The sequence below is a fragment of the Bos taurus genome, chromosome 13 (assembly GCF_002263795.3).
Source record: "Bos taurus isolate L1 Dominette 01449 registration number 42190680 breed Hereford chromosome 13, ARS-UCD2.0, whole genome shotgun sequence".
Classification (NCBI taxonomy): Eukaryota; Metazoa; Chordata; class Mammalia; order Artiodactyla; family Bovidae; genus Bos; species Bos taurus.
The window spans coordinates 12,118,609-12,142,346 of record NC_037340.1 but is presented as its reverse complement, the minus strand read 5'-3'; the positions used below and the strand labels follow the sequence as shown (position 1 = coordinate 12,142,346).

Sequence of the window (23,738 nt, the reverse complement as noted above, 5' to 3'; positions counted from 1 at the left end):
CTTTCAGCCAGGACTGGATCTCGGAGGGTGACAGTTGTGCCTGGGGACCATGTCCTTTCTTGTCAGAACTGAGAATAACATTTGTTTGGTGGAGGTTTACAGGAGCATTGTTCCCTGACTATGACCGTGGTCCAGTGGCTAAGACTCTGAGCTCCCAAAGCAGGGGTCCGGAGTTTGATTCCTGGTCAGGGAACTAGATCCCATATGCCACAACTAAGACCTGGCACAGTCAATTTTTTAAAAAGAGGATCTGCTACCAAGACATTGGCAACAGCTCACCCGCCCCTCGCTCCCCTTTCCTAGAAGAGGCTTTGCAGAGAGTTCTTAAGGAGTTTGGAGTTTTGGGGGGCTTGAGCCACCCATCTCCCTGTGCAGCCCTTCAGTAAACCTTTCTCTGCTCCAAACTCTGACATTTTGGAGGTGGTTGGCCTCTGCGACAGGCACATGGGCTAGTGTTTCGGAAACACATCACTATAGAAAATGTTTTTCCTGCTTTGAGGATTTTCATGTAGTTTTTCTATCAGTTAAACTTTGGTTTGGGTACAGTTAAAATGCAGACTTCTCAAACTGTCAGCCACGAAAATTTTAGTACAGTACAGCCACCTTAATATATATTAGTAAAACTATCACAGATTTGTTTATAATTCGGCCTTTTAAACAATTCCTGGAATTTTGAGGGAGGTATTTGAGATTCACTTTTTTAGGATGCCAATTTTGTAGTGATTCTTCAGTGTTTGGACTGATGATGATTTATCAGTGGCATCTGATTTACTCAGCACTTACTAAATGCTCTTTATGTGTTGTTACTTTGTGTCATGGAGCAATTTAAGGAAATAGATGTTCCACTTCCCGTGGTAACTAATGTATCAAAGAATATTTTATTAGTTGGAGGTATATTTCTCAGCATCAGAGAGGGTGTGAGTGTTCTCATAGAAAGACACAGAAATGGGGCAAAACCACTTCCTGTGTAGTTAAGACAGGTTACCTGTCTTACCTGTCATGATGGAAGATACATTCCTTGTTAGGTTATCTCAAACTCTAGCTTGCTGTGTGGTTTCTCTGTTAAAATCATTTGATGTTAGTGTTTTAAGTACAAAGATCAAGTCTGTCAAATGCCATTTCTGAGGCCAACTGAGGTATAAGTGCTTCAAAAATTGTTTTTTAAACTGCTCATCGGTATCTGTTAACTCACAATTGAGAGATTTATTCCTCTGAGTTTATTTCAGCTGAGCTCTGAAGCTGTCTTAGCCAAGATGGCACCTGACCACTCAAAAAAAGGAAATGTATTTGATACTAATTGAAAAAGTTCAACGGAGAAGGCAATGGCACCCCACTCCAATACTCTTGCCTGGAAAATCCTATGGACGGAGGAGCCTGGTAGGCTGCAGTCCATGGGGTCGCTGAGGGTCGGACACGACTGAGCAACTTCACTTTCACTTTTCACTTTCATGCATTGGAGAAGGAAATGGCAACCCACTCCAGTGTTCTTGCCTGGAGAATCCCAGGGACAGGAGCCTGCTGGGCTGCCGTCTATGGGGTCACACAGAGTTGGACACGACTGAAGTGACTTGGCAGGAAAAAGTTCAAACTATATATAAGAAAAAAGACTCAAGCAAAATTTAGCAAATAGTTTATAAAAGGTACAATTCTCAGTGTAAAACTCATTAAATTTTTACTTTAATTTTCCTGAAGATACGATTGAAGATATAATTTTCTGTGTAAAAGTATGATTTGTGGGTGCTTCCCTGGCAGTCCAGTGGTTAAGATTCCGTGCTGCCAGTGCAGGGGGCTTGGGTTCAATCCCTGGTCAGGGAACTAAGATCACCACATGCTACTTGGGTGGCCAAAAAATTGAAAAATAAAATTTTTTAAAATGTGATTTGGTACATAGTTTTCATGGTATATTTAATTTTAGTTGACTATCCTGATGTTAATATTACATATAGGATAACATTCAGGAAATGTTGTAAATTCAGATGTCACTGATGCCTGCCTAAATGTTAGTTTCGAATTATCTTTTTATTCTATTGGCATTATCTGTCCTTTCTTTGAGGTACCTCAGGTTTGCACTTGAATTTATGAGAATAAATACCCATGTGATTCCTTAGTTTGGTACTGAAATCCTACCTTTGGAAGAAAAGACGTTACAGCTGTTGATTCTGGTAGGTTGAGATAAACATGTTTACTTTGTCCTACAGGCAGTGGCATGTAGCACAGGCCTCCTAAATCGCGGACTTTGCCAAGAGACCTGTTTAAGGCAATGTCGTTGTGATTTGCATTTTTTGAGTTCATAAATCCTTCCTGTCTACTCAGCCCTTTCTCTTTCTGGCAGTTGAGGATCATGTTTGTTAAAAAGCAAACAAAGCTTGTGTGTGCGACTGAATTTTCCAGCTTAAGTTTGTTTTCCTACCTGTAAATTGGGAGGATAATAATCAAAAACTCCATTAATTGAACTGACCCAGGTAAAGATTTTCATGTAGCATGTTGTATGCTTAGGGGGTTTGTAAGAAACAGTAGCTGTTACTACCATTCTGCTTTGCAGACCTCTGTAGATTAAAGGAAAGTTCTTAACAGAACCAATAAAATTTTGAGTGGGAAGGGTTACTTCAGAAATCATTCAGTCCAGTTTCTTTTCCTTTTTCCCTCCCTCCCTTTCCTCTTTTTTCCTTCCTTCCTTTTTTTTTTTTAGCAGAAAACTGCTCAGAATTAAGACCTGCCCAGAATTGTAGCAGAATCAGTACCACAAAGGAACCTCTAGTTTAATGATGTCTTCTAAGAATTTTTAGCCAAATGTTTTTTGTAGATGTTTCAATCAGGACAAATTATTATTATAATGGTAAAAATTTCCCCCAAACTGTCTTTTAAACATAAGTAGGTACAGATGCATTTCATACATTTGTGTGCAGGGGAATTAAAAAAATACAAACAAATTAAATGAAGGAATAACTGTCTTTGAAAGATTTAATTCAATTTCTTATTTGTATTAACTAGACTGATGTTGAGAGGTGACTTAGCCATCTTTATACATTTTAAAGACAAAATTCCTATTTAACTGTTTTATTCATGTGCTGTCTTGGCTCATAGAAAACAGTTTCAGTAAGTGTGCTAAGGAAATAGTGATAAGCTCAGCCTCTGTAGGCAGTGCAGGTCTATTATGTATACCATTAAGAAAGAGTTTGAGGAATGGCAATACGGCTCAGTAGTAAAGAATCTGCCTGCCAATGCAGGAGACACAAGAGACATGGGTTCCATCCCTGGGTCAGGAAGATTCTCTGGCATAGGAAATGGCAACCCAATCCAGTATTCTTGCCTGGAAAATTCCATGGACAGAGGAACCTGGTGGGCTACAGTCCAGCGCGGTGCTAAGTCACTTAAGTCGTGTCCGACTCTATGTTATCCTATGGACTGTAGCCCACCAGGCTCCTCTTTCCATGGGGTTTTCCAGGCAAGAATACTGGAGTGGGTTACCATTTCCTTCTCCAGGGGATCTTCCCGACCCAGGAATCAAATCCACATCTCTTACATCTCCTGCATTGGCAGGCGGGTTTTTTTTTTTTTTAAACAACTGGTGCCACCTGGGCTGCAGTCCATGGGTTGCAAAGAGTCAGACATAACTGAGCATGCACACATATGGATACCTCAACAAAAAATCAGTTGAAGCAGCAATTAAATGCCCCATGTTATGAGACTGGGCAGTGAGTCTGGCATTAGTTACCTGAAGAGAGAAAGTATTAAAATGTCTTTTTTTATTTTTTAAACCAGAGAAAACCAAAATAAAATGACACTTCTAAATACATATAGACACAAAAACTAACAGAGGTGGAACAATAAAGTCAGGATGCTGAGACAGCAACTCGTTCCTCTGGCAGATGTTTGTTGGGTCCAGGACAGTGTTAGGTGCCGTGTGTACATCTTGGATGTCCTGCCTTCTGAGACCTAACAGGATACAGGACACCAGGGTAGACACGAACAAAGAAGCAGGGTGTGATGACTTGCAGCACCGCAGAGACCACTGTGGGTGCAGGAAGAACAGGCAGGACCTTGTGCAGGTGAGACATTGGGATTTCATTCTCAGGTGAGGCCAGAGGCCATCGGGAGGTTTAAGCAAAGGAGAGATGTCATTTAATTTAGAGCTTTGAAATGTTATTCTGGCTTCTGTGTGGGAAGTGGAGCAGCCAGTTAGGGGATGATGACTGGTGGTCAGGGTGGCCTCCATCACAGGGCGCTGTGCTGGGGAGGAGGCATTGTGAGGACATGAGGTGCAAAGATGGGGATACAGCCAAGGCGAAGCCCTGATGGATGTCGGGCCTGAAGGAAAAGGAGGTTGTGGAGCTGCTGGGTGGAGGTGAGGCAGTTTTCTAAGAATGAGAAAGAAAGAGGAACCAGTTTAGGGAGGAAAATTAAAATTTTGGCCTTGGACATGAAGATTTGAGATTTCAGTGACTTGCGAAATAAACATATCTAGAGATAGTTGGATTTAACAATTAGATTGGGGAAGTCTCTGGTGGTCCAGTGGTTAGGGCCTTAGTGCTTCCACTGCCTTGGATCTGGGGTTCTATCCCTGGTCGGGGAACTAAGATCCAGAAAGCAGCATAGTGTGCTAAAACAGAAACAAATACCAAAAAACAATTAGAACTTATAGGGGGACTTCCCTGGTGGTCCAGTGGTTAACAATCACCTCAACAAATGCAGGGATGGAGGTTTGATCCATGGTCGGTGACTTAAGATCCCAAATGCCACAGGGTAACTAAGTCTATGTGCCAGAACCAGAGAAGCCCACCTGCCACAGTGAAAGAAGCTCGTGTGCCACAGTGAAGACCCAGCACAGTCAAAATAATATTTTTTTTTAAAACTTGTGTGGAACAGTAGGAATAGATCAAAAGAGCTGGAAAATCAGGAAGAAAAGCCTGAAGATGGCCTTATGTCCAGATTGGAACTGGTCAAACAGGAGTGAATGTCAACGTTTTAGGAATCAGCAAACTACATGGACTGGAATGGGTGAATTTCACTCAGATGACCTTTATATCTACTACTGCGGGCAGGAATCCCTTAGAAGAAAGGGAGTAGCCATCATAGTCAACAAAAGAGTCTGAAATGCAGTATTTGGATGCAATATAAAAAACCAAAGGATGATCTCTGTTCGTTTGCAAGGCAAACCATGTAATACCACAGTAATCCAAGTCTATGCCCTGACCAGTAATGTTGAAGAAGCTGAAGTTGAATGGTTCTATGAAGACCTACAAGATCTTCTAGAATTAACACCCAAAAAAGATGTCCTTTTCATTATAGGGGACTGGAATGCAAAAGTAGGAAGTCAAGAAACACCTGGAGTAACAGGCAAATTTGGCCTTGGAATACAGAATGAAGCAGGGCAAAGACTAATAGAGTTTTGCCAAGAGAACACACTGCTCATAGCAAACACCCTCATCCAACAACACAAGAGAAGACTCTACACATGGACATCACCAGATGGTCAACACCAAAATCGAATTGATTATATTCTTTGCAGCCAAAGATGAAGAAGCTCTATACAGTCAGCAAAAACAAGACTGAGGGCTGACTGTGGCTCAGATAATGAACTCCTTATTGCCAAATTCAGACTTAAATTGAAGAAAATAGGGAAACCACTAGACCATCCAGATATGACCTAAATCAAATCCCTTACGATTATACAGTGGAAGTGACAAATAGATCTGAGGGATTAGATCTGATAGAGTGCGTGGAAGAACTATGGACGGAGGTTCACGACATTGTACAGGAGACAGGGATCAAGACCATCCCCAAGAAAAAGAAATGCAAAAAAGCAAAATGGCTAGCTGAGGAGGCCTTACAAATAGCTGTGAAAAGACGAGAAGTGAAAAGCAAAGGAGAAAAGGAAAAATATACCCATTTGAATGCAGAGTTACAAAGAACAGCAAGGAGAGATAAGAAAGCCTTCCTCAGTGATCAGTGCAAAGAAATAGAGGAAAACAATAGAATGGGAAAGACTAGAGATCTCTTCAAGAAAATTAAAGATACCAAGGGAACATTTCATGCAAAGATGGGCCAATAAAGGACAGAAATAGTATGAACCTAATATAAGCAGAAGATATTAAGAAGAGGTGGCAAGAATACATAGAAGAACTGTACAAAAAAGATCTTAAGGACCCAGATAACCATAATGGTGTGATCACTCACCCAGATCCAGACATCCTGGAGTACGAAGTCAAGTGGGCCTTAGGAAGCATCACTATGAACAAAGCTATTGGAGGTGATAGAATTCCAGTTGAGCTATTTCAAATCCTAAAAGATAATGCTGTGAAAGTGCTGCACTCAATGTGCCAGCAAATTTGGAAAACTCAGCAGTGGCCACAGGACTGGAAAAGGTCAGTTTTCATTCCAATCCCAAATAAAGGCAATGCCAAAGAATGCTCAAACTACTGCACAATTGCACTCATCTCACACGCTAGCAAAATAATGCTGAAAATTCTCCAAGCCAGGCTTCAACAGTTATGTGAACCATGAACTTCCAGATGTTCAAGCTGGATTTAGAAAAGGCAAGCAAACCAGAGATCAAATTGCCAACATCCGTTGGATCATCAAAAAAGCAAGAGAGTTCCAGAAAAACATCTATTTCTGCTTTATTGACTGTGCCAAAGCCTTTGACTGTGTAGATCACAACAAACTGTGGAAAATTCATCAAGAGATGGGAATACCAGACCACCTGACCTTTCTCCTGAGAAATTTGTATGGCAGGTGAAGAAGCAATAGTTAGAACTGGACACAGAACAACAGACTGGTTCCAAATAGGGAAAGGAGTACGTCAAGGCTGTGTATTGTCACCCTGCTTATTTAACTTACATGCAGAGTACATCATGAGAAATGCTGGGCTGGATGAAGCACAGCTGGAATCAAGATTGCCAGGAGAAATATCAATAACCTCAGATATGCAGATGACACCACCCTTATGGCAGAAAGTGAAGAGGAACTAAAAAAGCATCTTGATGAAAGTGAAAGACGAGAGAGAAAAAGTTGGCTTAAAGCTCAACATTCAGAAAACAAAGATCATGGCATCTGGTCCCCTCACTTCATGGCAAATAGATGGGGAAACAGTGGACACAGTGTCAGACTTCATTCTTTGGGGCTCCAAAATCACTGAAGATGGTGACTGCAGCCATGAAATTAAAAGATGCTTGCTCCTTGGAAGAAAAGTTATGACCAACCTGGACAGCATATTAAAAAGCAGAGACATTACTTTGCCAACAAAAGTCCATGTAATCAAAGCTATGGTTTTTAGTGGTCAAGTATGGATGTGAGAGTGGGACTATAAAGAAAGCTGAGTGCTGAAGAATTGATGCTTTTGAACTGTGGTGTTGGAGAAGACTCTTGAGAGTCCCTTGGACTGCAAGTCCATTGGACTGGATCCACCCAGTCCATCCTAAAGGAAATCAGTCCTGAATATTCATTGGAAGGACTGATGCTGAAGCGGAAACTCCAATACTTTGGCTATCTGATTCGAAGAACTGACTCATTGAAAAAGACCCTAATGCTCTGGGAAAGATTGAAGGTGGGAGGAGAAGGGGACAACAGAGGATGAGATGGTTGGATGGCATCACCAACTCAATGGACATGAGTTTGAGTCAACTCAGGGAGTTGGTGATGGACATGGAGGCCTAGCGTGCTGCTGTCCATAGGTCACAAAGAGTTGGACACGACTGAGCGACTGAACTGAACAGAACGTGGGAAACTGGTAAGAAATTTAATAAGACAACAAAGAAGTTCTTACATGTTATAGGCTGAAATCCTTTAATTCGTTGGAAGACTTAATGTTGGCTTTTTAAAATTCTTTTATGTATTCGTTTATGTGTTTATTTCTGGCTGCACTGGGTCTTTGTAGCTTTGCTTGAGGGGCTAGTCTCTAGTTGCAGTGCACGGGCTTCTCACTGTGGTGGCTTGTCTTGTTGAGCTCAGGTTCTACGGAATAGGGGCTCAGTAGTTGTGGTGCACAGGCTTAGTTGCTCTGAGGCATATGGAAACTTCCTGGACCAGGATCGAACCCATGTCCCCTGCCTTGGCAGGTAGAATATTAACCACTGCACTGCCAGGGAAATCCTGTAACATGGGCTTTTAAGGTGAATCTAGACTGGTTACTCTTACTGATTTTCATGTATAAGATATAAACCTCTCTTTGCACAACAGAAGTTAATATTTAGCAATATAATTATTTTGAGATTCTGTAATTGATCATTATTTAATTTTGTTAAAGTTTCAGAATGAATTACGGTGACAAACTGTGTTTTCTGCATCACTGATTCTCTTGACTATTAGATATTCATATTTACTGTGGAGTTCTTAGGTGGATTGTCTCACCATGTATTTATGAGCTTTTAATCCAGGTAAGACTTAAACTGAATTTCTCCTACTAGTTACAAGTGGCCTCCCCCTGCCCCAAAAAACAAACAAAAAAAAATCTGTGAAATGTCAGGACTAATTTTGGAACAAGGCAGGCAGCCATGGGATCACCTACTCATTCATACTGTATGGACAGTTAATCATTGGGGAACCTGAGTATCAATAACATAATAACCTTCAAAGCAAGCATGAAGAGAAACAGATTTCTTTGAGAATCTGGTGAAAGATATGGGCTCACCTGAGGAAAAACTACACACAGTTTCAAGGGTTTATAGACTGCAGATTAAGATCCCTGCGCTCAAGTCTTGTGGGATCCGATTAGAAGTCAAAGCTTCTGTAGTTGTAAGAATGGAACCATTTCACAGTGTGTGGCATGCTCAGAGAAGTAACATATGCAACAGCTTCACTTTTAACTCAAGTTGTTTCCAGCAATGGGGTTTCTGTAATTCATTCCTTTATAGGATATTCCCCTCACATTGTCAGCTCTCAAAGTAAGCTGTGTGTTAGAACCCCACCAGAGAAGCAGAACTAGTATGAGATATGTACATGCACATGTATGTGTATATAAAATCACCCTACTACATGTTTATGTATCCCTGTACACATTATACACACTTGTGTGTGTGCATGTCAATAAGGGATTTATTACATGGGATTGATTTGTTCAGTAAAGGGGGTCTGGCTGCATAAGTCTGAAGCCTTAGGGCAAGCTGGGACTCCAGGCATGGGATGAAGCTCTTGTCCACAGGTAGAATTTAGTGTCTTTCTCTTGGGAAAGCCTCAGCCCTTATTTTAAAGCCCTCCCCCTCCCCTGCAGCTGATGAAGTCAGGCCCACCAGAATACTCTCCCTTAGAATTAACAGTTGGGGACTTTTCATCACATCTGCAAAATTCCCTCACAGCAGGACCTGGTCAGCGTGTGAATAACTGAGGATGGCCCCTTGCTATGCCGGCACATCAGGAGCCACTGCAGGTGGAGAAGAAGGTACCCTGGGATTACAGAAGTTGGTTCTGGGGATGGATTATAATCTGTTTCAAGAGTAACTTGAATCATTCCACTTGTTTTAAAAAGAGTACACTGATTATTCACCAGCATTGTTGTCCCTGAAAGTGGATGCTTTAGGGACGACTGTACACTTATTTTTATTATGTTTCCTTCACTCCAAAATCTTTTCTTGAATCTTCTTGGAAATGCCTTCTGATCCATTTATAAGCCACAGAAGAAAATCTGTTTTACAATCTATAGATTGTTTTATAATCTGTCTATCCTATTTTGTTCAATACCTTGTTTTCTGAAGAAACCAACACACACTTCCCTATCACTTTTCTTTCTTATTCGTCAAACTTGGTTCAGAATTCTTCCAAAATTCAGATGTCGGCTTTAAGAAGCAGTCCATTTTATGTGCCACTAGGACATGAGTCTTCCTGAAGCACAATTTAGTTATTCTAATGCTTAAAGTCACTCAGAAGTTTTCATTTCTTTTTTTTTAAATTTAATTTTATTTTTAAACTTTACATAATTGTATTAGTTTTGCCAAATATCAAAATGAATCCATCACAGGTATACATGTGCTCCCCATCCTGAACCCTCCTCCCTCCTCCCTCCCCATACCATCCCTCTGGGTCGTCCCCTTAGAAGCTGAAGTGCTGACGTCTGCAATGGGCATTCAAATCTCTGAGCAGCTGACCCAGCCTGTCTCTACAGCCCGGCTCCATCCCCACCAGCACGTACTATGCTCCGCTCACCTTGGCCTCTTGAGGGAGCTGGCCTTGGTCACTTGAGGGAGTCGAGGATATCTGTATCTTCCTCTCCTATTCCTCTGGCTTTGCGTCATCCCCCTCACCCTCACTCACCCCCGACCCCATCTTCTGGTTGTTAAAAGCCGGCCATCAAGGCCTGGCTCAAGTGGCACAGAGTTCCTTCTGTGCCAGGATTTCCATAGCACTCAGTGTTAGAGTTAGGGTTAACCCTAACCCTAATCCTTTTACATTGGGAACTCAGTGGTGTAGGTTGTTGGAACTGTAATCTGTCTGCTAACTGTGACTTTAGGCGAGTCTGGTGTCCTAGCTTTGTTCTCCCAGTGGTTGGTGTGGTGCCTTCTTAGGGTGGGGTGAATGAACGTGATTTTTGCATCAAGGATGGCCTTGTGATGTAGAAGAGACCCAAAATGAGTCTGCCAAGCGGCTTCCCTGGGGGTCCAGTGGCTAAGACTTCACACTCCCAATGCAGTGGGCCCAGGTTTGATCCCTGGTCAGAGAACTAGACTATATGCCACAACTAAAGATCCTGCATGCCACAGTTGTAAGACTCTTAATTTAATAAATTAAATTAAATACTTGTCTTAAAGGAATCCCCCAAACACTCTCCAGCATGGGCAGCATCACCAAAACTAATGCATCACTCTCAACATAAATAATTTGACTAACACAGCACTCCGTTACATATGCTAATCTGTCCTTTCTAGTCACATTATGGAACCTCTAATCAAAAAGGTTATTAAGGAGCTCTTGTCTTTCTTTAACTGAATCAAACCATCCACAGCTTGTGGCTATCTTATTGCACAACCTTTTGTGATGGAACATGTAGATGCCTCGGAGAAGGAAATGGCAACCCACTCCAGTGTTCTTGCCTGGAGAATCCCAGGGACAGGGGAGCCTGGTAGGAGACCGTCTATGGGGTCATGCAGAGTCGGACACGACTGAAGCGACTTAGCAGCATGTAGATGCCTCTCAACTGAGAATAAACTCCAATTATTACTGCTGCCTGCTTGTTTTAAAAATGTCCTATGAAACTCAGTCTATTCTGCCTGCCTGCCTTTCATCTTTCAGACACACCTCCTTTCTCCTGCCCCTTCCCAGCACAGCAAACAGTCTCCATCCCAGGCAGGCACAGACAGGACCACTGTTTCCCTTACATGTCCAAATCACTCTGAATGGTTTGTTTTCATTTTGTGTGTAAGTGGAAAATGTGGCTCTTCCGTTGTTGTCGCAAATTAGCATGGCCTAGAGGCTTCTCGGGCTTCCCAGGTGGCTAGTGGTAAAGAACCCTCCTGCCAGTGTAGGAGACATAAAAGATACAGGTTTGATCCCTGGGTCAGGAAGATCCTCTGGAGGAGGGTATAGCAACACACTCCAGTATTCTTGCCTGGAGAATCCCATGGACAGAGGAGCCTGGTGGACTACAGTCCATACAGTTGCAAAGAGTTGGACATGACTAAAGCGACTTAACACACACAGAGGCTTCTCACAGGGACCCAGAGCCAGGTAACCTGTTACAATTGGCTTTATCCTGGGCACAGTATTGCATCCCTCTGGGCCATGTTTCCTCATCTGTAAAACAGAGATGGCAATATTATCCGTGTCACAGGGCTGCTGCCAAAAGTCAATGTAGGACAGCTCCTGGCATCATCGTAAATGTTCGGTAAATATAAGCTCTTACCTCCTATGTGTGATTTCAGTGAACTGTCTGCCTCTATGATAAAACAGAGTTTTATCTTCTTCCTTCTTCCTTCTGTATTAATGGAGAGGGTTCTAATGGCAGACCCCTCTGTGTTTATTTTCCCCATCCTACCTGCATACCTGGTCTTGGCTCTGCCACAGCATAGTCTGTAGTGAAACCAACATTCACCTGAAGACTTGCTACTCCTGCCTGAGATACAGTTTGTGCCTTTGCAGTACAGAGCCACTCCACTTGACCAGGGACAGGGAGGGAGCAGCCTGAAGATTGAAAATAAACCCAATATATCAGAAATGTTTCAAATACAATTATATTAAAGCAATAAATTAGGGACTGAAAGGAAAAAATGTATCCATTGAGGAGACACAAGAAATGACTAACCTGGTAATGAAAAAATTATAGAATAGGGAATGCCAAATATCTGATGCAAATTACCTGATTTTTAATTCTACAGCTAGATAAATTAAGCAGTAATTCTTCCTATTTTACAGAAGATGAATTTGCAGCTCAGATAACTTGCTCTAGGTAACAAACAGTAAATTACAGAAGTGGGGCTCAAACCCAGATTTGTCCAAGTCCAAAGCCTACACTCTTTACCCTAGATATCATTCGACTTCAAAATCCACAGAAAAACAACCTGAAATCTATGCGGGTTTATGTGGACTGTATTCAATTAATCTGTGATGCTTTCAATTTTCCCTATAAGTAAAATATATATATATATATAGCCATCTCAGAAAATTCTGGTGGAGACCTATTTTCGTGAACTGGAGACCAAATACACAAACAAACTTGGAAGCATAGAAAATAAAACTTGGAATCTCCTTCCTACTTCAAGAACAGGTTTCTTTCATCGTCCCATTTCAAGAGGTAATGATTCTCACCATTTGATCATCCACCCACTTAAGTCAGTCATGTTGGTTTGCGTTTGTTCCAGAGTGGAATTCTGAGAGGCCATCCATTCCTTCCTGTGGGCCATGAGATGCTGCCAGAAAGAGTGTGTGCTCCTGCTCCAGGCTCGCCTGAGCACCTCCTGATTTGTGCTGCCTCTTCAGATCAGGGCCGACGCTCCCAGGCTCCATGTGTGTGCTTATCCAGCGCCCTCAGTTGAGCTTTTGGCTTAATGGGGTTCCTTTGGCTACAGCAAGAGCTAAGCCACTTGACTTGGGCTTGGTGCCCGCACATTCTTGCTCTATGCAGACTCTGAATAGGTCACTCAACTTTTATTACACTTGGAGGAAAATAACTACAAATCTGAAAAAAAAAAAAAAAAAAACCTTGAAAAACTGAAAGCTGATGTGTTGATGGGCGGGTACACTTTTATTGCTCGTCTCCCTCCTGGAGTGTAATAACCACAAAGCATCTTTGAGGGAAGGGGCACCAGGAGCAGCACGGTATTTTAGAAGTTTCACCTGTGTTTGAGTCATAGGCTGGCACATTTATTTCCTCCGATTGCCTCCTCTCCTGATTCTTTAATTCCTTAGTTTAGGTTTTTGAAAGCCCTGGATGGGTAGGAGGCAATAGTCTCTGGCCTTGAGGAGATTTACAATCCAGTGGTGAAATACACACACACAAATAGAATGTCTAAGATAGGTGAATACACATATGTGTGGACAGCCAATCAACAATAAAGAGGTGCCTTGATTTATAGCTGGTTTTGTAACATGTAAAACCTTTTTAATTTTATAAGAATTTTATAAGTTAAAAGTTGCTTTAATATAATTTATCAAATTTATGAGAACAAGACTATACAGTAAAAAAAAAATCCATTTTGTGCCATTAGGCACATACCTATCCTCCAGATGATTGGTGCTGAACTTGGTTTGTTGCGTATGTTTTATTTCATGCCAAACAGCTTCGTCCACACCAGGGTGACAGTCGAGAGGTGAGAGAAGGCGGTTTGTTGAGGGGATTGTACTTGCTGTGTCAGCCTTCCCTGACTCAGACGTGAGTGATTACTGTTGACACTGGGAGACTCAGGGCACAAGACAGCATTCTGTGCATGACAAAACTCTGAAACACAGTAATCTTAAGGTAGACCAGTGTGTAAAGCCATGGAAAGGTTTGGCTCTTGCTTTTACGCCCTTCATTTCTTTTTTTTTTTTTTTTGGCGTTCACAGGGTGTCTCTCTGTGAAGAAGTTCAGCCAGTGATTTCTCTGAGCAGGTGAAGGCACGTCTTCCTTTTGATGACAGAATTTCTTGAAAAGGAATAAGCCAGTCCCTAATCTCATTCTTTCCAGTCACATCATTGCAAAACATTGGGCTAATAGGCATGGTTCTTTCTTTACTTGCCTCCCCAGGCCCTGGTCCCAAACGAGAACGGGGAACAGAAAAAAAGAGTACAGATGTTATGTGCATATGTGTTTGTACATACACAAGTTACAGGCGTTAGTTTGAAACTGATTTGCTTTGATAAGTGAGGCAACACTTGAACTTGGTATAAGGAAGAGGGCCAGTAACACACGAGAAGAATCATCAAACACAGAAGATCACAGCTTGAGGGATGGCTGGAGACAGCCCAACCTCTGTGGAAACCCCTCTGTGGAGTCATCGAGTGTGATAAATGAAGCCAGAGCTCAGCCAGAACGCTGGGGTGTTTTTCTCCAAACTGTTGACATTGGGAGAATCAGGGCATCTCAGACAGATGTGAGTCTGTCATCCCAAACTCACAATAGTTGTTGGATGAACGGTAGGTCTTCTCTCTCTCTTTCTTACACTCTTCACTTCTCCCCTCTTTTCCTTGTGAGAAGTCATCTTGTTCAGCACAGTCTACATGCAGGGCCCTTTGTTTAGGTCTGAGAAACAGGACAGGATCAGATCCAGAATCACACTCATTCTTTTAGGAAGAACTGACAGCTAATTCTTTCATGTCTATGAATTGCTCGGAGAAATACCAAGTAACATTATCACTGTGAGGGCTGTTTGTTTTGAGCCTGGTAAACGGTGTTGATCCCTGGGTCTGATGGAAGCCCACACTTCCACAGGCAGAATTTACATCTGTTTCTCTCACACATGAGAGAAGCAGAGACTCCTTTATGCATGTTAGTGATGTTGGGGGCACTTCAGTTTTTAGTTATTTTTTTAAAAAGTGGTTCCTCAAAAAAAAGAAGATATTGGATAGAGAGACAGGAAAGAAGAAGGGATGGAGAAACATATTCTCAGATACTCCTGACAGGCATCTGACATACCCTAGGAGGGGTTTAGAGTTTGGGAAATAAATGGAGTAGGAAGAGAGACAATATTTTAACCAGACAATTTATAATCCAGGGCAGAAGGGTCCCAGGCACCTCTGACAATGAGTTAGTAGGTGTGAGACGTGGAAGGTATAAGCATGTCAGCTGTCTGCTTCCCATCACCATGTGCTGTCAGAAGTTGCCTCTTTGAAATAAAGATGAGAATCCCTGGGATGAGCCTTAAAAAGGGGGAGAGAAAGACCATGGGATATTGTATGCTCACTTCTGGATTTTGAATGCAAAGCAAAGTTGTGCAAAATTTGAACAATGGGAAATAATGCAGTCAGTTAAGTTCTGTTTGCAAGCAACAAAAACTAATTCTGGTTAACTACGGAAAGAGGATGTAGTGGAAGGGTAATTATCAGCAAGGCTGAGTAAACAGGCTGTGGAGAGGACAGAGACCTCAGCAATTTCACAGACCTGGTGGGCAGTGTCACCAGGACTCAGCCACCAAAGAAGTTCTGGCTTCTGAGCTGGTTACTCTACTCGACACTAAGAATCCAGGAGAGAGAGTCTGGTTGGTCCAGCTTAGGTAAAAAGGGCACTTGCTGCTAGTTTGAACTTCATGAACTCTAACTTTGTAGAAATTCAAAAGAGGAGGGAATGGAAGGCACAGTGGTCCAGGAAGGCCTCCAGGAAGAGGAGAAGTTGAATGTAATGAGCAGTCCTGATGTTTAAATAGTAGTTTGACATGCTTGCTGGAGTGGGCAGGGCACTCTGACAGTCCCAACCAGACCACATGCCCTGGGAGGTGGAAGTTCTCCAAAGGGAAACTGAGGAACCAGCAAAGGGAGTGAATGCTGGATGATGAAAACAACATATGTCTCTTACAGTGGGTGAGCCAGAGAGAAGAAAAAGATGCAGGATGGAGAGGTTCTGCAGAGATGCTTAAAACCCTTGTTAGACATTCAGTGTGTTTCCCAGAGGGCTCTGTCATGTGAGAAGCCTCAATTCCTGCTCATCTCTTCCATGTTAATTTCTCTTCTCTGTCATGTTTATTTTCATATCTGGATGTCTACTTAGGTGTTACGATTCTACCTCATTTAACTCTAGCCAACCGAAGTGTACGGAGCAGCTGTTATACATAAGACATCATGCTATGTGTGAATAAAAAAGATGTTATCCCTGACTTTCAGTTCAGTTCAGTTCAGTTGCTCAGTCGTGTCCGACTCTTTGCGACCCCATGAATCGCAGCACACAGGGCTTCCCTGTCCATCACCATCTGCCAGAGTTCACTCAAACTCACGTCCATCGAGTCAGTGATGCCATCCAGCCATCTCATCCTCTGTCGTCCCCTTTTCCTCCTGCCCCCAATCCCTCCCAGCATCAGAGTCTTTTCCAATGAGTCAGCTCTTTGCATGAGGTGGCCAAAGTATTGGAGTTTCAGCTTTAGCATCATTCCCTCCAAAGAACACCCAGGATTGATCTCTTTTAGAATGTACTGGTTGGATCTCCTTGCAGTCCAAGGGACTCTCAAGAGTCTTCTCCAATACCACAGTTCAAAAGCATCAATTCTTCAGTGCTCAGCTTTCTTCACAGTCCAACTCTCACATCCATACATGACCACTGGAAAAACCATAGCCTTGACTAGATGGACCTTTTTTGGCAAAGTAATGTCTCTGCTTTTCAATATGCTGTCTAGGTTGGTCATAACTTTTCTTCCAAGGAGCAAGCGTCTTTTAATTTCATGGCTGCAGTCACCATCTGCAGTGATTTTGGAGCCCAAAAAATAAAGTCGGACACTGTTTTCACTGTTTCCCCATCTATTTCCCATGAAGTGGTGGGGCCGGATGCCATGATCTTAGTTTTCTAAATGTTGAACCAACTTTTTCACTCTTCTCTTTTACTTTCATCAAGAGGCTTTTTAGTTCCTCTTCACTCTCTGCCATAAGGGTGGTGTCATCTGCATATCTGAGGTTACTGATATTTCTCCCGGCAATCTTGATTCTAGCTTTTGCTTCATCCAGCCCAGGGTTTCTCATGATGTACTCTGCATATAAGTTCAATAAGCAGGGTGACAATATACAGCCTTGATGTACTCCTTTTCCTATTTAGAACCAGTCTGTTATTCCATGTCCAATTCTAACTGGACTTAAGAAGGTTAAAATTTCATAGACAAGATTATGATCTAGACAAATTTATGCTCTTTACTCCATGACAACAACTTCTTATATTCATTTATTTTTTGTTAATAGCATATTCCTAGACCATCAGCTTTGAGACCTTGGAATCGTTTATAGTGCAACCTTTACTTTAATCTCCTTAACATTTATCTCTTACCAGTTCCTTTAGCAAATCCTCCCAGTCCTTCCTTCCCAATCCTTATACCTATTCCTGCGTGGCTGTTTCAGTGCCACAGCTTGGCAAAGTCCTCATTATCTTACACCTATTTTTCTGTAATAACCAACTAGCTGAGCTTGCTGACTTGGTTTCTACATTCCTCCTGTCTTTCCTGTCTGTACACAGGTTCTACAAGCCTTACAGTAGTTTCACTCTGACCTCTGTGATCTTATTTTCCTTTACTTCTAAGTCACACCCACAGTTCCAGCCTGTCAGTCTCCTCAGTTCAGTTCAGTTCAGTTGCTCAGTTGTGTCCAACACTTTGTGACCTGATGGACTGCAGCACACCAGGCTTCCTGTCTATCGCCAACTCCCAGAGCTTGCTCAGACTCATGTTCATTGAGTTGCTGATGCCATCCAATCATCTCATCCTCTGTCATTCCCTTCTGCTCCTGCCTTCAATCTTTCCCATCATCAGGATCTTTTCCAAGGAGTCAGTTCTTGGCATCAGGTGATCAAAGTATTGGAGCTTCAGTTTCAGCATCAGTTCTTCCAAGGAATATTTAGCACTGATTTCCTTTAGGATCGATTGGTTCATCTCCTTGAAGTCCAAGGGACCATCAAGAGTCTTCTCCAACACCATAAGTCAAAAGCATCAATTCTTAAGCACTCAGCTTTCTTTATGGTCCAAGTCTCACATTCATATATGACTACTGGAAAAACCATAGCTTTGACTAGATGGACCTTTGTCTGCAAAGTAATGTCTCTGCTTTTTAATATGCTGTCTAGTTTGGTCATAACTTTTCTTCCAAAGAGCAAGCATCTTTTAATCTCATGGCTGCAGTCACCATCTGCAATGATTTTGGAGCCCAAGAAAATAAAGTGTCACTGTTTCCATTGTTTTTCCATCACTTTGCCATGAATTGATGGGACTGGATGCCATGATCTTGGATTTTTGAATGTTGAGTTTCAAACCGGCCTTTTAACACTCCTCTTTCACTTTCATCAAGAGGCTCTTCAGTTCCTCTTTGCTTTCTGCCATAAGGGTGGTGTCATCTGCATATCTAAGGTTACTGATATTTCTCCTAGCAATCTTGATTCCAGATTGTGCTTCATCCATCCTGGCATTTCGCATGACGTACTCTAATTAGAAGTTAAATAAGCAGGGTGACAATATACAGCCTTGGTGTACTCCTTTCCCAATTTGGAACCAGTCTGTTGTTCCATGTCTGGTTCTAACTGTTGCTTCTTGACCTGCATACAGATTTCTCAGGAGGCAGGTAGGGTGGTCTGGTATTCCCATCTCTTGAAGAATTTTCCACAGTTTGTTGTGATCCACACAGTCAAAGGCTTTGGCATAGTCAATAAAGCATAAGTAAATGTTTTTTGGAACTCTCTTGCTTTTTCAATGATCCAGCAGATGTTGGCAATTTGATCTCTGGTTCCTGTGAGTCAGTCTTCTCACTGTCCTTCAAATACACCGGGTTATCTTGCTTTCATGTCCCATACTTCTCTTCCTCATCCTTACCTGGAAAAGTTCTCGTCAACCTCATCCATTCATTGAAACCAGTAGCTCTCAGCCCTGGTTACACATTCCCATCACCTGGAGAGGGTTATGTTTTTTCCTTTCTTTTTAGAATTACCAATGCAGAGGAACCAGCTAGATCATGAGACTGAAATATCTGGAATGACAGCATTTTAAAAACTCCCTGGGTAACTCCGATTTCCTGCTACAGTGTGTTAGTCACTCAGTTGTGTCTGACTTTTTGCAACCCCATGAACTGTAGCCTGCCAGGCTCTTCTGTCCTTGGGATTTCCCAGGCAAGAATATTGGAGTGGGTAGCCATTCCCTTCCCTGGGGGATCTTCTCCATCCAGGGATTGAACCTGGGTCTCCTGCATCACAAGCAGATTCTTTACCATCTGAGCCACCAGGGAAGCACACTGAAGTTTAGACTGGTTATTCAAACTTCAGGCCTCATGTAAGTGTGCATAAACCAGTCCTGCTCCCAGGGCCCTCCTCGAGGGCAGGGAAAAAAGGGCTTAGACAATCAGTAAGCTTTTGCAGATAATGAAATATAAAATAGATGGAGATGAATCCAGGTATGTTTCAAATGACTGTACAAGTGAGCAGTAAGTGCAAAGAGACTTTCTATGTGTTGAATTGCATCCTCCCTGAATCTCTTATGTTAAGGCCTTAATCCCCAGGACCTCAGAATGGAACTAAACTTGGAGGTAGTGCCTCTAAAGAGGTCATCAAGTTAAAATGAGGCACTTCTGTTACCCTAAACCAATCCTTATAAGAAGAGGAGATTTGGCAGACAAAGGAAAGACCATGGAAGGACACAGCAAGAGCATCCATGAGCCAAGGAAAGAGGCCTCTACTGCTGCTGCTGCTGCTAAGTCACTCCAGCTGTGTCCGACTCTGTGCGACCCCATAGACAGCAGCCCACCAGGCTCCCCTGTCCCTGGGATTCTCCAGGCAAGAACATTGGAGTGGGTTGCCATTTCCTTCTCCAATGCATGGAAGTGAAAAGTCAAAGTGAAGTCTCTCAGTCGTGTCTGACTCTTAGCGACCCCATGGACTGCAGCCTACCAGGCTCCTCCATCCATGGAATTTTCCAGGCACGAGTACTGGAGTGGGGTGCCATCGCCTTCTCCGAAAGAGGCCTCAGGAGAAACCAAATTGCCAATACCTTGATCTTGGATTTCCAGCCTCCAGCACTGTCAGAAAGTTTGTTTCCATCGTTTAAGTCATGCAGCCTGAGCTACTTTCATTATGACAGCCCTAGATCTTCACGACCAAGATAATCACGATGGTGTGATCACTCACCTAGAGCCAGACATCCTGGAATATGAAGTCAAGTGGGCCTTAGAAAGCATCACTATGAACAAAGCTAGTGGAGGTGATGGAATTCCAGTTGAGCTATTTCAAATCCTGGAAGATGATGCTGTGAAAGTGCTGCACTCAATCTGCCAGCAAATTTGGAAAACTCAGCAGTGGCCACAGGACTGGAAAAGGTCAGTTTTCATTCCAATCCCAAAGAAAGGCAATGCCAAAGAATGCTCAAACTACCGCACAATTGCACTCATCTCACACGCTAGTAAAGTAATGCTGAAAATTCTCTAAGTCAGGCTTCAGCAATACGTGATCCATGAACTTCCTGATGTTCAAACTAGTTTTAGAAAAGGCAGAGGAACCAGAGATCAAATTGCCAACATCCTCTGGATCATTGAAAAAGCAAGAGAGTCCCAGAAAAACATCTATTTCTGCTTTATTGACTATGCCAAAGCCTTTGACTGTGTGGGTCACAATAAACTGGAAAATTCTGAAAGAGATGGGAATACCAGACCACCTGACCTGCCTCTTGAGAAACCTATATGCAGATCAGGAAGCAACAGTTAGAACTGGACATGGAACAACAGACTGGTTCCAAATAGGAAAAGGAGTACGTCAGGGCTGTATATTGTCACCCTGCTTATTGAACTTCTATGCAGAGTACATCATGAGAAACACTGGGCTGGAAGAAGCACAAGCTGGAGTCAAGATTGCCGGGAGAAATATCAATAACTTCAGATATGCAGATGACACCACCCTTATGGCAGAAAGTGAAGAGGAACTAAAAAGCCTCTTGATGAAAGTGAAAGAGGAGAGTGAAACAGTTGGCTTAAAGCTCAACATTCAGAAAATGAAGATCATGGCATGCAGTCCCATCACTTCATGGGAAATAAATGGAGAAACAGTGGAAACAGTGTCAGACTTTATTTTTTGGGGGGGCTCCAAAGTCACTGCAAATGGTGACTGCAGCCATGAAATTAAAAGACGCTTACTCCTTGGAAGAAAAGTTATGACCAACCTAGACAGCATATTGAAAAGCAGAGACATTACTTTGCCAACAAAGGTCCGTCTAGTCAAGGCTATGGTTTTTCCAGTGGTCGTGTATGGATGTGAGAGTTGGACTGTGAAGAAAGCTGAGCACTGAAGAATTGATGCTTTTGAACTGTGGTGTTGGAGAAGACTCCTGAGAGTCCCTTGGACTGCAAGGAGATCCAACCAGTCCATTCTGAAGGAGATCAGCCCTGGGTGTTCTTTGGAAGGAATGATGCTAAAGCTGAAACTCCAGTACTTTGGCCACTTCATGCGAAGAGTTGACTCATTGGAAGAGACTCTGATGCTGGGAGGGATTGGGGGCAGGAGGAAAAGGGGACGACAGAGGATGAGATAGCTGGATGGCATCACTGACTTGATGGATGTGAGTTTGAGTGAACTCCGGGAGTTGGTGATGGACAGGGAAGCCCGGTGTGCTGCGATTCATGGGGTTGCAAAGAGTCAGACACGACTGAGCGACTGAACTGAACTGAGCAACCTCACATATGAAGTAAAGGTGTGGGCAAATGAAAATTCCGAGTTTGGATAATATCACCTAAATTATACTTAACGAATTCTGAGCTGTCAAATACTGCTGTTAAGAGTCAGAGACCACCATGGCGGATAGCTTGATGCACTCACATAATTGCTGGGGCATCATCACAGAAGGTTTTAGAAACACTCAAAAGTGCACTTGCACACAAAGGTAGAAACACCTATACCTGGGCCTGCTCCTGGAGGGGACATCCCTGGCAGTCCAGTGGGTAAGACTATGCCTTCCAATGCAGGACGTTCGGGTTCAATTCCTGGTTGGAGAGTTTAGATCCCACATGTCTCTTGGCCAAAAAACCAAAACATAAAACAGAAATGATGCTGTGACAAATTCAATAAAGACTTTAAAAATGGTCTACATCAAGAAATTTTTAAAAAACAAACAGACAGACAAACTCCTGTAGAACTTTTTAAAAATCATCAAGTCTGAGTCGCGTTCCCCAGGTGTGTGTGTGCTCAGTCGGGTCTGACTCTATGCAACCCCATGGGCTGTAGCCCGCCAGGCTCCTCTGTCCACGGGATTTCCCAGGCAAGAATACTGGGGTGGTTGCAATTCCCTCTTCCAGGGGACCTTCCTGACCCAGGGATGGAACCGTAGTCTCCTGCATCTCCTGCATTGGCAGGCGAAATCTTTTCCACTGAGTCATCTGGGAAGCCCTTCATTCCCCAGGATTCTGATTTAAATGGTACAAGGTAAGGCCTGAGGACAAAGAGGGGTTAAAACCTACTCAAGGCTATTCTTGTATGATACCTGGGTGGCAAACCATTGAATACAATTTTTCTTATCAAACAAAAGTAATGATAGTAATTATCAGGACAGAGTATCTTTGGGGATTTATTGTAAAATTTGTATAATGAAGAATGTCTATATTTTAGCAGTTTTACAGCAAATGCAAGGATAGTCTTTATATGGCCATTTCTTATATTGACCTTTGACCAAAAAATCAAAGACATATCAAAATAGAATTTTGAAGGGCTTTCTATGGGAGGCTTAAGTAGCTAAGTTTCTGATGACAGAACTTGACAGAGGGATTGGAGTTTTTATTTCCTAGAAATGTGAATGGACACATGTGTCTTTGCAAATCTACTTCAAATACCAACCATTAGAGGAAAGTTCAAGGTAAGGACTAGTGAAGAACGTGTGATAAAAATACTCTGTTTAGCTGAGTGAAGAGACATGGTTAAGCTTTATGTGCCAGATGATATTATTCATTTGCAAAATCCTACTGTCAACTTATGTTCTGTTTTACATCAATTACAATTGAGATTTGATTTATCCAAAGAACATTCTTGGGACTTCCCTGGTTGTCCCGTGGTTAAGACTCCATGCTTCCTGGTGGAGGGTGGGGGCAGGGAATTGGGTCTCTGGTCAGGGAAGGTGCACCTGGAAAAAAAGAGAGAGAACAGTCTTGACCACTCCAATTTTCGAAATATTTTGATATAGATTTTACAAAAATACAAGTAGCATAGGATTTACTGTGAGATTAGTTTAGTCCTTAGATAACTGTTGGGTTTGAAATTGAAGGCTGATGATGTATCAGTCCATGCTAGGCGTAATTATTTAGTAATTTCCAAGTACTTGCAATAGTGGTTAACACACATAACACATAGTAGGTTTCCAGGCCTGTTTTAATCACTTTCTCTTCATTAACTAATTGATCTTCTTGGTAACATGCAAGGGAGATACATTACCCTCCCATTTTAAAGATAAGAACACTGAGGCATAAAGAGGTTAAGTGACTGTCTCAAGGACACCCAATTAGTAAGTGGAAGTTGTAGGCTTTGAATCCAGATATTATGTCTCCAGAGTCTTTGAACCAATTTCCTACATCATATACACAGGACAACGGGAGCCACTGTAGGTGAATACAAGAATAATTATAAAGCATTTGCTGACCTTGGAGAAACATTCAGCACATACAACTATACCTGGAAGAATGGGGAAGGCTTGTGTAGA

The 23,738-nt window shown here is 42.5% G+C and overlaps 1 long non-coding RNA gene across 1 annotated transcript in view; it reads right to left on the bottom strand.

Moving 5' to 3' along the window:
* Nucleotides 1-22,539: 22,539 nt before the first annotated feature.
* LOC132346845 (uncharacterized) overlaps nt 22,540-23,738 on the bottom strand; it is a 58,194-nt gene continuing 56,995 nt past the window's right edge. Inside the window, exon 3 of the long non-coding RNA XR_009496806.1 lies at nt 22,540-23,165. This is a non-coding gene — a long non-coding RNA (uncharacterized lncRNA). The remainder of the gene's footprint in view (nt 23,166-23,738) is intronic.